The sequence below is a fragment of the Leptonotus elevatus genome, chromosome 9 (genome assembly GCF_054856555.1).
Source record: "Leptonotus elevatus isolate MCC_2025b chromosome 9, RoL_Lele_1.0, whole genome shotgun sequence".
NCBI classification, from domain to species: domain Eukaryota; kingdom Metazoa; phylum Chordata; class Actinopteri; order Syngnathiformes; family Syngnathidae; genus Leptonotus; species Leptonotus elevatus.
The window spans coordinates 18,997,174-19,014,690 of record NC_141247.1 but is presented as its reverse complement, the minus strand read 5'-3'; the positions used below and the strand labels follow the sequence as shown (position 1 = coordinate 19,014,690).

Below are 17,517 nucleotides of genomic sequence, written 5' to 3'. Positions count from 1 at the left end.
TTCAGCTGTTCGCTTGGAAGTTTGCAGCTAAATACAACACTCTATTTTTCTCAATTGCTTCTTGATTGACAATCCATTCCATGCAATCAGCATAATTCTCGATGATTAACTAATCACTTGTCATGCCCATCTCTCGTTGTTCTCGTTTCATCTTCTGTATGCCTTGAAAATATGTTTTCATTGATATTGTCATACTTGGGACATTCTTACCCAGAGCAAATATTCTTGAAATAAGGATGTTGTAATTATATCACCATCACACTCACATGCTATAATTTCAAGTCTCCACCACTTATTTATAAAGTGACAGTTGAAAGACATGTTTTGACAAATTGAATACTGAAACCCCACATTTAGAGAGCCCATTTTGCTTTGGTTTACAACAGGGGTTTGGTGAGTCAATCTCAGGGGTTCGGCGGAGGTCAAGACAGTGGCTAGTGATGGACAAATGAAGCTTCATAAAGCACTTATGATATTTTTTGTCTTCTCTAGGTGTTACTTTTGATTTAAAGATGCAATGGAAATTTCATCCATTTCTATTGCACTAGCCTTCATCCTTAAACAAAGAGCACCATCGAGAGGAGTAAAAATATCTTGCAAGTGCTTCGCGAAGCTTCATTTTTTCATCCTCACAAGACACACACCAGACACAAATGATTCGCCGTGATCACTATGTGATTTATTTATTATTGTAATCACTTCATACTAACTTACGTCGAGCAAAAGAAAGAAAGTGGCCGTACGAATATGTGCAGTATGGATTCACATGTAAAACGGAATGTATGGTGTTCCACAGGGTTCAATTTTGGGGCCTCTGCTGTTTTCATTGTATCTGCTGCCCCTGGGTTAAGACAAATGTTGGTTTACTGAGAGATATTATTCTTTCTTTTGATATTTTTAATGAAGGCGATTTCTGTCACTTTGAAGAGCGTTATACAACCCGGAATGTTGTGAACCGAGCGACCCTAAATGAAATCGAACGTCAGACTTATTCATTTCCAGCGCGTTCTTACAAGAGCTGCGAAGGAGGAGGATATTTTTTCTAATCATACATCAAAGAGGCTCATTTCCACCGTGCAACACGTTGAATAATCCACAGCAGGATTTCTGTGTTGCTTTTGTTACTGCTTTCTTGTTTCTTTTCATTTTTTTGGCAAGCTTCTTTCAAACTCGCCCCCCATACAATTTGGTTCACTCAAGGGTGCTTTCCATTTGCACTTTACAAAAGCACAGGAGCCAAAAACTCCCTCTGCAAGCGACTAGTCCCCTAATAAGTACAAGTTTGGAAGTCGACGGACACTGTGGCATGTCTATGAAAGAATACAGTGATAACCGAATCTCCTGCTGAACAAGACCATTTGCCTTCTCCGCTCTCATTTGCCGTGATGATTTCCTGCTGAAAATCGATGATTCTCTCACTTTCGCAAAAGCACCTCCTTGGGGTGTGTTGCATTGGTTCTGCCTGCGGCAATGATTTAAATCAAGACGTGTTTAAAGTCTGCCTTTTCCCAATTGGAGGGGTACATGAGATTAAATTAGAAAAAAATTGTGCATTTCTTTGCATTTGAATTAACTCGTTGGGTCGTAGCCACTCAGGTGCGTTCTCGGATGATCAGGTGTAATCACGGGCAACACTTGACCTTTACTTTAACATGAGTTCAAATTACTGCGGTTGTTGAGAAGCTAAGTAGTGTAATACAGAGCCGATGCGCGCGCATGCAGCCGGCGACTCTTGTTGACCTTCACCAAATGCAGCCATGCATTTGCAGTGCTTGCACATTCAAGCGTTGGGAGATGAATGAGGGCTGCGAGGAGAAACAACAACTTTCACACAACGCTGCAGTGAAAAGCCCATTTACAACTGCTTACAATTACTTGGACTTCCAAATCCAGAAATACTTGAAATATTTTAGACTATGCCTATAGCTGTGAACAAGTGAGTTTTTCAGCAAATAGGTTGAAGTAGGGCAGGAGTGTCAAATGTACAGCCCGTCAAGGGTTCCAATCAGGTCCTTGAAGGCAGAACACAAACGGCAGTTTTTCCACAAAAATTTGGTCCACTGGGGTGGGGGGGGGGGGGGGTGCACTGACAAACTGACACTTACATTCTGAAATGTGGCTGTTACACTTATTTTTGTTTGGAAATTTCATATTAGTCTGATCATTAACACATTTGCTGCCAAAAATGTATAAAAACGTTCTTTATTAAATATTGCCATGGTCCCAAAAACGTATGTGTTTGTTTTTTATATGCTAGAGCCTACATGCTGCTTAGATGCAGCTTCTGACCTGAAGAGGGCGTTTAAAGCAATGGTAGTTATTACACACACAAAAACGGCAGCAGAGTATAAGAGATCAACCAGGGCCATGTTGCAAAAAGCTCTTTCCCCCAGTGTTTTAAACAGGTTTGTGAATAATGATGTAACTTAGCTATATTCTAATGCTAATTGCTGCAAACAATTAACCGAAAACAGACAGAAATATACTTTTTTTCCTGATGAAAGAAGGGACTCTAATCTTTCTTTTGGTAGGTTCCATGTTGTTATAGCCATAGTACACAATATTCTGTGGGCCTTGCAAAATCAGTCAAAATCCAGTAAAACAGCCGGGAGCGAAGGGGGTTGCTTCAGCGAAAATGGCTGGGAGTGAATGAGTTAATCTACATATTTATCAAATAAGAACATGGGAATGTTTTCATAATGTATTTGTCATTATCTCCGCCAAAAAAAGAGTAAATATTTCACCTGTCATCATTTATAGCTCATTAGGCCACGGACATTGGCCTATTTGAGTTTAAATTTGGGTGACAGTGGCCCCTGAACTAAATGAGTTTGACACCCCTGGCGTTGGGTGACCAGATTTAAAAAATTTAAATCCGGCACACTACCACAATTTTGCTAAAAATAAAAAAACTATGCAATAAATTTTCACCAGGAACATATTTAATAACTATTTAATCTGGTGAACTGCGGTTGTGTTATTGCTTTAGCTAAAATTAAATACTATTTTGGTTGGCAGTTCAACAGTGCTAAACAAGCTAATGCACTCACATTATCAAATCTTTTTTCGTTCCGCCTGTGCCGTTTACGTTGCGCCGTTCCCGCGTTGTAACATTAGAAATAAGCCACCAGAAAAGCTCATCTTGTGTTGGGTCAGCATTAAGGTAGTAGGATTACATTTGCCATAATTCTTAGACACGGAATCAGGAGGTAGTTCTAGATACGGTATGACGAAAACAGCCTGTTAGCGAGTACATGTAGTTAGATTAGTCGTATGAATCACAATGACATACACTTGGCCCAAACAATCGACTTGCTGACTGGACAAAAAAAAAAAGGGGATTCTGGGACAGGACACGAGCAAAACGGGACAAAACAACGTGGCTGGTGAAATGCGCCAGGATTTGGGCCACATTAAACTGCGACATCCGGTCACCCTAGTTAGAGGTTTAATTCTACAGAAAAAACTATGAATTGGCCATTTTGAGAATGGTGATTCCCAAATAAGTATTCGTTGGCCCATTTGCCAACCCTTTACATTTTCGTAATGAGGCTTGTATTGGTCTTGCTATTTACTTTTCGGTGTCCAAACGATTTGAGTGGAAAAATGTCATTAAAACAAGAAAGCAAAACTTTTGCACAGCTCTGTAAAGGCAGCATGTAAAGCACAATGTCATACTAAATAAAGCTGTTAAGTGTTATCGGCTATGCCCATATTTATTCAAACATGAGTCCCTCAGGACTAATCTTTAGCATATCCCGCATGTGTCTGCTGGTGAAACTTTGACGTGTCTTTATAGTTTGTTCCATTCCCTCTCCACTGAGTTGACAGGAGCCGTGAAATGCAACTTGCAAGGATGCATTTGGACAAGGATTAGCATTTGCCTTAACTGGTGAACTTGCTAAGAGCCAGACATGGTTTTGATGATAAATGGGCTGCATTTGTAGAGTGACTTATTTTATTATTTTTTTCAAGGCTGGATTTGGTCTGCTTTCAAGTGACTCATCTGTTTACATTTACTGAACAAAGCAAAATCGCAGTAAAACTATGTCATGTCAATCCGGCCCAAATGGTTTCATTGTTTTGGCTCATTCATTTAGTTTAGTTTAGTTTAGTTAGGGATGGGCATAACCATTGAATAGTCGAAAACAATTCTGATTGTTTGGACTTTACTAACTCATTCAAACCCAAAAACTTATAAATACGTTTTTTAATACTTTGTCCTACACTCCCAAATGTTTTTTAATGAGTTTTTTTTTATGCTAGAGCATATAGAAGGCTTTGATACAGTTTCTGACATGAAGAGGTCGCTCAAAGCAATGATAGTATTACAAAAAATGGCCAGCAGGTGGCAGCAGAGTATAAGAGATCAACCAGGGCCATGTTGCAACAAACTCTTTTTCCCAGTGTTTTCAACAAGTTTGTGAATAATGATGAAACTTAGCTATATTCTAATGCTAACTTCTGCAAAACAGAAACAGATAGAAATATACTTTTCCTGATGAAAGAAGAGACTCAAATCTTTCTTTTGGTAGGTTCCATGTTTTTCTAGCAATAGAACACAATATTTTGTGGGCCTTGCAAAATCCGTCAAAATCCAGTTAATCAGCCGAGAGCGAAGGGGGTTGCTTCAGTGAAAATGGCTGATAGTGAATGAGTTACTATATGGCTACCAAGAGAGGCTCATTTAATTTTAGCCACATGACATTAGCTAACGACAAACGCGTAGCTGTCTTCTCTGCTGCATTGAAACAGGAGTTCAGAATAATGTCAAATGGTCATCCCTAATGTTTATAGAAGATTCACACTGAAAACTGAAGTATTTCGGCAGGACTTATGGATCGACCCAGTGATCTTCCAATTGTTGAACGTCCTCCGGCTGAGCCATGCTGACCCTCCATCGGCAAATGCGAGCAGCCCACGACTCCACTTTTAGCAATTAGGCCATTCTGTCTTTTACAGAAGATCTAATCACATAGTCTTTGGCCGTCCTGTTGCAGCCCTTTCTTTATTAATGGACGGCTTGCTGCTCCCAGCCAGGTGGAAGTGGAGCAGTAATAAATGTGGTTCAATATATCATCCAAAGCACATTACAGTAGAGCTGGGGGTGATTATTCATGCCAGCAGGAGCAGGAACAGACCTTTGTGGGGTTCATGGGCTCAAACTTGGAAAAGGGCGTCTCCCTCATCTTTCTCAACAGAGTGAGAAAAGTCTTTGCGTCACTGCTGGCTCCATTTATCTCGGAATTCATGCTAAAAAGCCCTGAAGTACTTGGCTTATGACAAATGTTTTTTTTTCTCTTCCAAATTTGTTTTATTTCGCCAATCTACTTCCCATGCGCTTAATATAACCGTTATCAATTGACTCACTCATCAATCATCGGCAAACATGCAATTTACAGCGCTTACGTTTAGTGATAGACCAAAATGGGTTTTTTTAAAGGCCGATTTAGATACTGAATAGTAGTAGTCAGTCAATGAGACCGATAACCGATATTTCAAGCCAATATTCCTTTTTTAGTAAAAAAAAAGAAAATATTATCGTCAATTTGTTTTTTAATTATATATATTTTTTTCTTTTAATCTCAAACATACAAAGAATTAACAGCTTTGTTTAAAAATGCTAACAAAAATTGCAGAGAGCTTCCAAAGTCATCAGCACGTGTTCAAAACTAAGCAAGTAAATAGTTTTCTACTGGAGATAGTTTTCCAAAATGTCAACATAATTTCTTAATTTTGTATTATTATTATTTAAAATAAAAAGTGTCAGTAGTTCCCAGTGTCAGCATTTTTTTTTTTTTAATAAAGTGGATATTTAAATGAATCCATAAATGAAAAGTTTCCTGTATCTCACTGAGCGACAAATGCATGCTAATTTGGGGTTTTCGTCAGGGTTCGTAAAAGGTTTCAAAAGATCTTCGCAGACAGTAAAAATTGTCTAAGTATGTTCGAAATGGTTTTGTGAAAAGTAAAAACTGTCTGTGAACATCTTAGAAATCCTGATGAAAACCCTCAATTTCGCTACGTTCGCAAGCATTCACCGCTCGGTAAGATACAAGCTCTATCATACTTCAGATTCGTAAAAAGCTTAATGTAACATAATGATCAGTGCCACTTTATTTGTCAAAATGCCAAATATCGGCACCGATAATTGGCTTAATGTAACATAAGTAGGGATAGACCAATTATCGGCCAGGCCTAATATCTGTGCCGATATCTGACATTTTGCTGATATTCTGCACCGATAATCAACCCGGCCGATAATTGGTCTACCCCTGCTTATGTTACATTAAGCCTCTTGAAAAACTTGAATCCAAGAATTAGCATCTCCGACGGGTGTATTCAACCATTTCCCCTCACGCTAATCCGCATTCTTGGACTCAATTCTGTTGGCGCCGGGGCAGGAATGTGATCATTTTCCTGAAAACCAACGGGCTTGTGCGCAGCAGGATGAAGGTAGACGTGCAATTATGTTTGTAGCCGGAGTGTTTCCGGCCCACGCGACAGATGAGCCGCAACAGCTGGCCCTTCCTCGCGCTCAGCCCGGCCCCGTCGCAGCGCATCAGCAGATCCATACGTTAGCTGACTGGCAGAGAATTTAGCTGTGATCCGAGAGCGGGCGTAACGCAGCACAGGTGATGAAAAAGTTTGGCTTGCTACTGAACATCAGTAGCTGTCACCTCACATGAGGCAGCGGCTAACGGCCGTTTAATGACGTTTACGCAACCTGGGACGGGTTGTCCTCGGGCTGGATGACTATCGCTCATAATAACCAATTAGGTGAATGATTGTTTATTGAGAATTATGACACTTGAAGCAATGGAGACAAAAGTGAGTGCGCTACTTGGCTGCGATCAATAGAGGCGCTGTTTATTGAATCACAACTAGTTTGTAGAAGAAGAACACGGCATGTTTTCAGGCCGTGCAGATCGCTTCCCTGGCCGCAAATGCTCAAGATGACATTGACTTGCTGCATGAGTTCAATAGATCATGAGAGGTCTATTTTCTTGTCCTTTGATAGCAAATTGGAGAAAATGGGTTTTCCCAGGTTAGTGTGAGATATGTCTGAAGGTTTCAGGACTGATGTCACAAAAGATATTTCAAACCCAAGCTACAAATTTTTTAGCTCTTAGTTTATCAGATTCCTTTTTGCCTTGCACAGTAGTAATAATATAATGCAGTTACGTTATCAGCAATAGGGCAATATTAATGGTCAGCTAATCAGAATGGCATAAATTAGTAATAGGCCGATTATCGGTGCCGATATTTGGCATTTTGACAAATATTGGCATCGGCCTTTTTACAAATTTGAAGGCTGATAAAGCTGCTATCTCACTGGGTGGTGATTGCTTGGTTTAGACCGATTATCGGCCGGGCCACACAATTAATATCGTTTATTATGAATAATAATATTGTTAAAGGTAATTAGAGCAAATGCAATATTTCAGAAGTGTGTATCTAACTGGTATCTCTTCATATTAATCAGTACCCAAAGAGTAGCGCTCTGCTTGAAAAGGTTGGTGACCCCGGATCTACATTTTGTTTCTTGGATTTGACCTTGTATGTTTTGTGCAACAAACATTGTTCTAATTTGTTTACATGGACATTTAAATACTTTAGTTTTGAACATGGTTTCATGAGAGTATATATGTGAACTGTAATAGTAATAGATTGTATTTATAAACACGCTTTACATTTTAAAATGCAAACAAGCACACAGTAGATTTAAAAAAACAAATAAAATAAAAAGTAATTTGATCAAATGGGATGCAAATCAAATTAAAAATCAGCCAAGCTTTTTATTTTTTATTATTATTATTTATTTTATTTTTAAGAAAGATTTTGGTCCTTGCCTTGTTCTGGAAGGCAACAAACTACTAACTTACAGAATATTAAATTGATGTGATTTTTTTTTTTGTGGGGCTTAAGTATTATTGTCTTCACAGTGAATCTCTCAGTTTGCCTGTTTGATTGCGATGCTTGCTAATAACCTAATAACAGTCTCCACTTGCACTGCTTTTTGTGCTGTATAACTAATGGCATGCCACTTAGCCTGGGAATTAGATTGTCTGTCACACAGGATTATTGTGTATATTGAAAATGTGAATTCATTACAGAACTCAATTAGCAATGCATTAAAGAGGTAAGACAAATGTAGCCATTAAGTTTCATCATTAAAAAGTGACGTCACATCCAGTCTTTGTCTTATCGACTTCGCAATCGTGGCAGTGATTTGCTTATATCTTCAGTTGAACTTAATTTTAATCACGTGTCTGCCCGTGACTTTTTATTGCTGAAAATCTCTGACAAGAAGGCACAGTGCAATATAAATCACTCCATATGTCCTCCACTTGGCCATGATAAGACCCAATGTAGACATTTTAAACGTATCTTGGTTCAATCAAATGTCCACAATCTCAAGGGCAATAAAGACAAGATGATACAAATGTGCAAAACAGAGGCCTTTTGTCACTGACGTTTTCTATCACAATAGAAAATGACAACTGTCCTTGAGTCACCTCCATTCATATCTTGGATAAGATTATTGATTAATAATGTCTGGAAGCAAAAGTAAAAAAAAATACAAATAAAAAAATGGAGTGCATTACTTGTCTGCAAGCAGCGGCCTGAGTGAGATATCTTGATTCCCCTGCCTCACCTGTTTTCTGAGGCTAAGTCGTAAATTGGTAACTTTTTACCTGAAAAACGATTCGATTTTAAATGTCCCAAATTCGCAATCAAGTTATTCCAATAAAAGTTGCTTTTCTCCAGCGTACGACGAGCATATGCCGGTGAGTAATGTTAAGATGCTTCTTCGTTTACATTCCTGAAGCATTTTGTATAAATGGCCGTTCTTCTGAGTGATAAAAGTGCAGCGAGTGGCGCGCTAATTAGCGTAGCCAGACTGGAGTAGATCATGACGACTCTTTGCTCATCTATAAATTGAAGCAGAAATCATTCTCAAACAAATCGTTTCGAATCGAAAATCGATTCCAAATCGAATCCGGAGCCAGTCAAAGATTCCCACCCTATTGTTTTTATTCTTTTAAATGTGTTCAAAAGCACATGGGAGCTATGTGCCTGCCATCACCTTCCCCAAGTGAGCATATTAGCACCGAAAGTCCCACTTTTCAAATGTTAGTGATTCATTCATTGCATGAGCTGTATTCATGACGCCTGAAAGGTGTTGTGGAACGGTTTTAGAGCTGTTAAGGGCTCTTGTTGCATTTTATATGAATAGCCATTCTTTTGAGTGATAAAAGGGCAGCGAATAGCGCGCTAATTAGCATTATCGAGTTAGACTGGAGTAGATCATGATGATTCTTTGCACCTCGTTAAATTGAAGCAGAAATCATTGGAATCAAATCAAATTGTGAGACCGTGTAGTCGTTCAGATTTCCATCCAAATGTTTTGAAATTTGTATGCAAATTTTGTGAAAATGCGCAAAAACGGACATGCAACTTATACCCGTTTCCATCCGCTCTTCTTTTGCGAATATGCACCGCGGGATGACGCTGTTGTGACGAAACTTTGGGACAATGGGGAGTTCCGGGTGGGAATGTTGGTTTCGACGGACTGAACGGAAGTAGTTTGTCTTGTTGGCTTCCCTCCCGCATGTAAGTGAAGTGTGTCGTTACATTGAGAGCTGATGTTAATAAAGCCATCTAAAATTGCATTAATGTTTTTTTTTTCTTTAATTAATTATAAAAAAGAATTGTGTTTCTTTGTCTTTCCAAACATATCTTACTTTATCATCCGCCATTTATTCTGACTACAAACGTGCGTGTGACTTATTATCTGTCAAAGCGTGCGACGTATATCTGGTCTTGTAGTCGCTTATCCGGCAAAGCTGTTTCCATCGCCAAAATGCGCATTTTCCTTTTTCGATACGCTTCAAAAACCGTAAAAACTTTTTTTGCGAATTTTGGGCCTTTTTTTCTCTCTCGAATTTCTGGCGTTTCCATTCAGTTTATTTTTCGCAATTCGTGAAAATTCTAATAAAAATAGGTGGATGGAAACCCACCTAGTGATGTACAGCAAGTAGTAAAATGGCCGCCCCCCCAATTTTTTTTTCTTTTTTACATGTTTTCATTCAAGTGCTTTCAAAGGAAATTTTGTATTTCCAGGTAGTTTAGCAATCCAGCAAGGCCAGTTTTGTTTGTCACCAGCACTTTCTTTTCTTCACCACACACCGAATCGTTTTTAGTCACTGACAGCCCTCATGCAATCTCTCCGTTGGACTCCAGGCTGGGCCTCTATTGGCGCTCTCAAGTGATTTATTTCTTGTCACCTAATGCTTTGTGGTTATTCAAGCACATTACTGAGTTTGCTGTGGGAGCCATTTCCACCCGGGTAATGTGGAGCATGGCCATCACAGCTCTAAAAGGATTTGGAAAGGCAGCAAAGAGGAAGGAACCCCGGACGAACTATCGTTGCTTTTGTTTGTGGGGAATTCGGGAGGAAACCACGCTCATCATGTATACTACAGTAACAAAACAATCCCGCTGACTTTGTTGTGTTTTTCTTTTCTGCCCGCGCTTGTCGTAATGACAGATTGAATGGGCCGAGTCACAAAGGGAGGATTTCAAGGACAGCTCCAGGAGTTTGTGTATTGTGCAAAAGGCCGTAACCCTTCTGCTAAAGTGAGAGAAAAGCCATAGAAGCTCGCCATTGTGCTGCTAAATTCAATTTCTCTCAGCATCAGTTCAGAACACTTCATTTTGGGTCTTTTGTTGCAACTCAATGTGAGATGATAAAACGGCAGATGAAATGATCAATATCTTTGTTGGACTTTGAGAAATCCATCTTTATTGGTTGTATTGACAGTCACAACTCAATTCAGTTGTTTGTGGATGTTGGCTTAGAAGATATTAACATAAAGCTTGACTATTACTATAAATCCAAAATAATGTCACCCGCTTCTTTATATCAAACTCTTTCAGAGTTGTTGCAACTTTTAACAATCTGGTTGACAAAGAGATGGAAAACAGTTCTGTCCCATATGATTACATCAGCAGTCTATTCCATATTTAGCATAATGAAATGACACTAACCCATTCATTGTCCGGTAATGATTAAAGTAACTTTGTTTTTAGTCCCTTACAACAATAGATATGAACTAGACTAAGTGCAATTTCTGCAGAAATTGCATGGGAATGCTGGAAGCTGAATGCTAATGCTTCCAGCATTCCCACAATTACAGGCAAGAACATTCAACTATTTTGCAATCTGATCATTTGTCCTTTAGTATTTGTTTAACTTCACAAACTACGGAAGAGGATTAGGACCAATGAAGAGAGAGAAAAAAATGTTTGGCAGGATTCTGACTTTATTTTCAGAATTTTGCCTTTAAAGTCAGAATTCTGAGAATAACGTCAGAATCCTGCCAAACTTTTTTCTTCTTCTCTTCACTGGCCCTAATCCTCTTCTGTAATACAAACAGAGAAAAAAAATATATATTTTTGGGTGGGGGTTGGAATGTTAAAAAGTACTTTTATTTCTCTTAAAATAGGCCCATTTTAAAAGAGCTAATACTGGTCAATGAATTCATATTTGTTTGAATACGCATTTATAAATAATACAGATTAGCAAAGTCTGGGTGGTACAATTTTGAAATTAAAAGATCGACAGTGTGTAGAATTTTTCGATTTTTTTCAATGTTCATTCATTTTAAAAACCCACTATTAATTTCAATAATATGCAAAAATATATATGTTCTATCACATCAATGTACATCTATTTATATAATCGTAGATCTACTTATCAATAATTTGATTACATAGGTCGTGCCACACCTTACAGGAGACTGGCATGTTTCGCCGCCATCTTTCTGCTACGGATAGCCCAAAGAAGAATTTAGCGTAAGCGTAATTGGTGGTAGGCTTGCGAAGTGTGGCGAATTTAGATTGTTGCATTATACTAGTTCACCACTAGATGGCAAAAAATAAATATAATCTACACACTGTCTCTTTAAATACAGTTTGAGTCGATCCTAGCAGAGTTTTGACAAGTTAGCAGCGTACCCTATGACTGCCTATGTCTTATGTTGTGATCTCATGCAATATTTTGTAGAAACGCATCTATTGCAAGAGCCTTCAGTCAGTCTTCCAAAGAATATTGTTGAAGTGAAGTTTGAGTGTGATGTAGCGGTGGAAGGATTTGAGGTTGTTCCATTATGTCGGCATCGGCAGACAGTGCCTAAAGCGACTTAAAGCCTCAAACATTACATCTGATCTGCAGGGTTAAAACAGAACAAGCGCTGTGCTCAAGCGCACCATCCTCTGTCATCTTCCTCTCCTCTTTATACATCGGCCTTGTGATGTTGCTGCAAAAGACAAATTAGCGTGTCAGAGAGAAAAACAGTTAAGGTAGAGACTCACATTTATTGTTTTATTTTTTTTTACTCAATGTATTCCCTTTCATTTCCACCTCACTGATGTGCACGCTGCATGAGAGCAGACCCGTATGTATTGACCTATAATGAAGTGAAGTTGGGTTCTTCATTTCTGATTACATACTCAGGTGGATGTCTGCCCGGTCGGCCCCACATTTTGCACGTCCCTGGTTAACTCATTCAAACACAATTTAAAAAAAATACTTTGTCCTTCACTCCCAAAATCATATTTGTACTTTTTTTTTGAATGCGAGAGCATACAGAAGGCTTTGATGCAGCTTCTGACATGAATAGGTCGCTTAAAGCAATGGTAGTTTTTACCAAAAACGGCCAGTAAGTGGCAGCAGAGTACAAGAGATCAGCTATGGCCATGTTGCGACAAGCTCTTTTTGCCAGTGTTTTCAACAGGCTTGTGAGTAATGATGAAGCTTGGCTATATTCTAATAGCTATTTGCTATAAAACGGAAACGGATACAATTATACTTAGACTCTAATCTTTCTTTTGGTAGATTTTATGTTTTTACAGCAATAGAACAGAATATTCTGTGTACCTTGCAAAATCTGTCAAAATCAAGTAAAATAGCCAGGAGCAAAGGAGGTTGCTTCAGTGAAAATGGCTGGGAGTGAAATTGATAGTAAATGTAACGTGGAGTGAGTTTGTAATTATTTTCATTATAACTAATCATCTACAGCTCTTTCAGATCAATTGTTATGAGCATTTACAGCACATACACACACCAAAACAGTATGCTAGCTTGCTAGCAACTAGCAATCGATTAATTGGTCAATTAATGATAATGTCCGTTACTACACAGCTGACAGACAGCTTTATAACGAGCTGCGTTTGTCCTGTTCTTTTGAATTTGACTGCTGTGAATTGTTTTTACGGCCGTGAGATTTATTTGTATTCACCTCGAGTTAATCTTTTGTGTCTGGATCACACATTTTGCATTCTGAGGTATTTGAACTTTTCAAGCAATTAGGAAGCGGGGGTAACTTTTCTGTTCTTCAAAAACAATTATTTGTATGTAAGTTTGGCTCTTTTTTCAGTTGCAGTGTCAGGAGGATGTTGGGGGGGGGAGAAAAACTGGAATAATTTCTAACCTGTTGACTTTGAAATTAAGTTTGCTTCTTCTGCCTTAAGCTGATATCTTAAAATGCACAAACATTTCAGATGTGCTTTAGAGGGAACGTCATCAGATAACAAGGCTCGTTTGTCATCTATAGGTACGTACACACACTTGTGTACATAATTCTTTGTTATCGTTCTCTTCCAAAGCGGCTTAATTTATTTTCTTGTCTTGTGTGGACTGGCATTAATATCGCGCGAAACGAGTTTATCTTCGCTATTGCCGTTGCGGCACGTCTGCATCTTCGGTTCTTGTGGCTCTCATTATGTTCCTCATGTTTGATGTAACATGTAGGGAGACCGTCGATATGACTTCATATTAGCGTCTGCGTTTTCAAATAATGATGAACCACAGAAAAACTTTAAGTAAGATACTGTTTGTCAGGCCTGCCGGGTAGATAAAAATAAATAAATACATTTACGTTTTCCCCATATTATGGCCTTGAAAATCTTCCCGCTGCCCAGAGGAAGAATCACATTGATTACGAGCGCCATCATCCATTTTAACTACGTGGCTGAAGATCATCAAAGCTAATGACGTTCCCATCATCCTCTGCTGCTTTATGCTAATAAGCCCTGGTCAACGAAGATTGTTTGTGCGCTAATCTGTTTACCCGGATTCCACATTAACATCTGACATGAGCGAGTTATTTAGGTGCATTATCTGGATAATAACTTTGGACCCATGAACCTGTTCATTTGCTCCTGTAATTCGGAAATACGAAGTGGATCTTAATGTGGATCCTGGAGTTATTTGTAATCAGTGGCATACCCTACAGGTAAAGAAAATTTCCTTTAGCCAATTAACATTTATGTACTAGGTAGCTGTTTTGATTTTAATCCAACATATTGTTCCTTTAACACATACATTTTATGTCGGCGGTAAGTCAAGACATTATTTTAAGTTGACAACATACACCATCTTGTCTTTTTTTTAATTTTTTTGCAGTGCGGTGTTATTTTGAAGCACAGGTGCTGCCATTATTTAAGCAGGTGACACTTTTTATGGATCATCTCTTCGCGTTGCATTCGGATGCGCCGTCCAATGCCGACGAAGCCCCCGCAATCCATCAAGCTGATTGTGACTAATCCCCCCAATTTTGTCCCACCCGGGTCTTTATTGAGTGGAGGGTAACTGATGATACGAGCGGGAGCAGGTAGTCGGAAAGTGTCACTGGGGTCCCCGTGTTTACATCAGTTTGTGTCAAATGGATTTCAAGCTGACGGAAACATTTTGTCGTAGTAACCAGCTTTGTGTATTCTCTGACCTTGATTGTTGGTCATTTGGCTAATTGTAATCTTGTCCTGCAGAGCCTTTGATTTAACTGAGAAAATAATCTACAGTAAATATGCTCAAATTGGATTATTATTAATAGGAATATCGGCGCCGATATTGGCCATTTTGACGAATATCGGTATTGCAAATGTTTTTTTTTATCTGACGCCCGATAAAAAGTAAATCTATTTATTTAAATTTCAGTTAACTTTATAAGAGTTGCTGCTGACACTGGGAACCTTCTGAACCATTTGTTTTTGTTTCACATTAAAACAAAGAAATGTGAAAGTTTAAGATTTTAAGTATTTCAAAATTTTGGAGGTAATTATTTACTGTAGAAAACTAGACCTATGGTATTTACATGTTTCCATATAACTTTTTAAGACGTACTGATAACCTTGAGAGCTCCCTGAACATTTTATAAGAAATTTAAAAGGATGTCTATTGTCTAAGATAAAAAAATAAAATAAAAATAAAAACTTAGACATTTTGAAAAAGTCCGAAAATTTGTTAATAAACATGCTTTAAGACATTACAACAAAGTCAATATTGACATTTGTATATATATTTTTTTTTTAATTGGACGCCAATATTTTTTCCCCCTTGGGCTCCAAATATCGGTCATCGGCCTCCTTAACTACTAACAATCAGCATTGGTATCCACCCTGAAAAAAAAAACATACCGTCTATCTGTAGTTATTAATTTGACTATAATTAGGCCTGAACAATTAATTGAACAATTTACTGATTTGTTTACATTGTGAAGTTGTCACAGTGAACGTTTAAAAGACTGCAAATTTTTGGTAAATGAACAACGTAGTATTTGAGACTGAATCAGCAGCTAATGTACTTTATTCTGTGTTGATTTTTTTTTAATCAACGATGACAACTCAATTCTCGAGAATCAATGAAATTATGCCCAAATTATGTTTTAGCCAGCACTTCTATTTCAACATTTTGACTTAATTGCAATTTGTTTTTGTTTTTCCTGCATTATAAACAATATAATTTCCAAGCCAAATTGGAAACCACTCATTTGAAGTTCACAGCTTCTGACGTTTCTGGCAGTCTACCTCGCACGCCGCAAAGGAAATTGTTCCACAGTTGTGAAATACAATATGCAAAACCTCTCATTTTAGCTGTAGGCATATCCGGTAATTAAAGGATTAACTTGATAATCTTAATAGTTCCTTGGCTTTGCCTTCCTCTTCCCTCCCATTATTTCCTACAATGTCAATGATTTAAGGATGCCTCCTTTCCCCGCCTGTCGGGTTTCTGCTGTAATCAACTTGCTTGGAGTTTAACCTCATTTCCGACTGAGCACAAGGAGTCTTCAAATCCGAAGGCTGGTGCGTGCCTGGATTGGCAAAGACTACGACTTTGTCTGCCCCTCCTGGCGGCCTCGCTTCTTCTGAGGATTGTGTCTGCTTATGTCAGAAAATGTTAAAATCTCTGCGGCTGAAATGCATCAACCCCAAACAGGTGACTCCTTTAAGCTTTGCAGCATTTATAGTTGGAGTAAAGCCATGCGGAATCCTCCTCCTTAAGGCTGTTCTCGCAGCATGGGCTGCACATGGAAATGCAAGCAGTGCAATTTCTCTAAAAATAAAAACATATTTGTAGAATACCTATGAAATAATTCCTTACATTATGTTTGAAATTCTATAGAGTTCCGTCTCAATTTGTCATGTATTGCTGAACTCAATCCACAAATATATTCCTTAGTGCTCTTGGCACTTTTCTAGGCAGCCTTTTCACCTTTGCTGACCTCTTGACATTGTGCATGTTCAGCGAGGTTATGGCATATAGAGCTTCCTTTTCAGATGTTCTTTACGGATTACGTGGCCTTGGTGAAATTTCACTCTATGGATAAACTGAAAACGCATTAGAAACCTGTGTGGTAAAATCGCACTACAGGAGTGTGTGAATTTTATCGTTGTACAAGATGAAACCTCCGGTTACGTCGTCATAGCTCATCAAATAAAATACTCATGAAGAGGACACATTTGGGGACCAAATATTCAGATTCAGTCATTATTTTTGGTCAATAGAGATCTGGAGGGCAACCTAGACCGTTTAATAAACAGACAAGGAAGGAAGACAAGAGACTTAGATTATTTTTGCTCGAGAGGAGAACGGACAGAGGTGTGCTCAGTTACAATCTCCTACCGCTCTAAAGCACATTCTGTCGAGCCCTCTCTATTTATTTCTTTTAGGGCGGTCCCTAGTTACAGTCATTGCTGCTCTAAAGGTTTGGGGAAAACACAGCAGCAACCATCACGGATATGAGTGATTGTGCAGATAATAATACAGACGTGTCTTTCTTCAGCGTTGAAGGATTCAACAACAACAACAGTTAATCTATAAAGTGTTTCAGCCGCTATCTTGTGGTAAGGGCACAGTTCCTGTTTTGCAGATACTATGTGGAATTACCTCCTCTCTTGCCGGTGAGTGCTTTCAAATCTGATCATACAAAGGCTGTACAAGTTTGTACAATCCAAATTTATTTCCGCTTTGTGTAGTCAAAATGCCATTGAAGTTAGCAGTTTCACACAAATGCTGCATTGTTATTTATGTACGTTAGCAACTTGGCAGCTGCTTATTCGGCCGCGGCCGCCGTCATTTATACCGTAAAAAGTCTTCTTTATGGTGTTGGTCAGTTATTAAATTCAACTGTGTAATATCTATTAAAACGTAGCAGCACAAATTAACAAAAC

General features: G+C 38.6%; 1 protein-coding gene across 3 annotated transcripts in view; it reads left to right on the top strand.

Moving 5' to 3' along the window:
* The window catches only part of unc5a (unc-5 netrin receptor A), a 180,644-nt gene that overhangs the window by 60,132 nt on the left and 102,995 nt on the right, over nt 1–17,517 (top strand). The window lies entirely within an intron of this gene.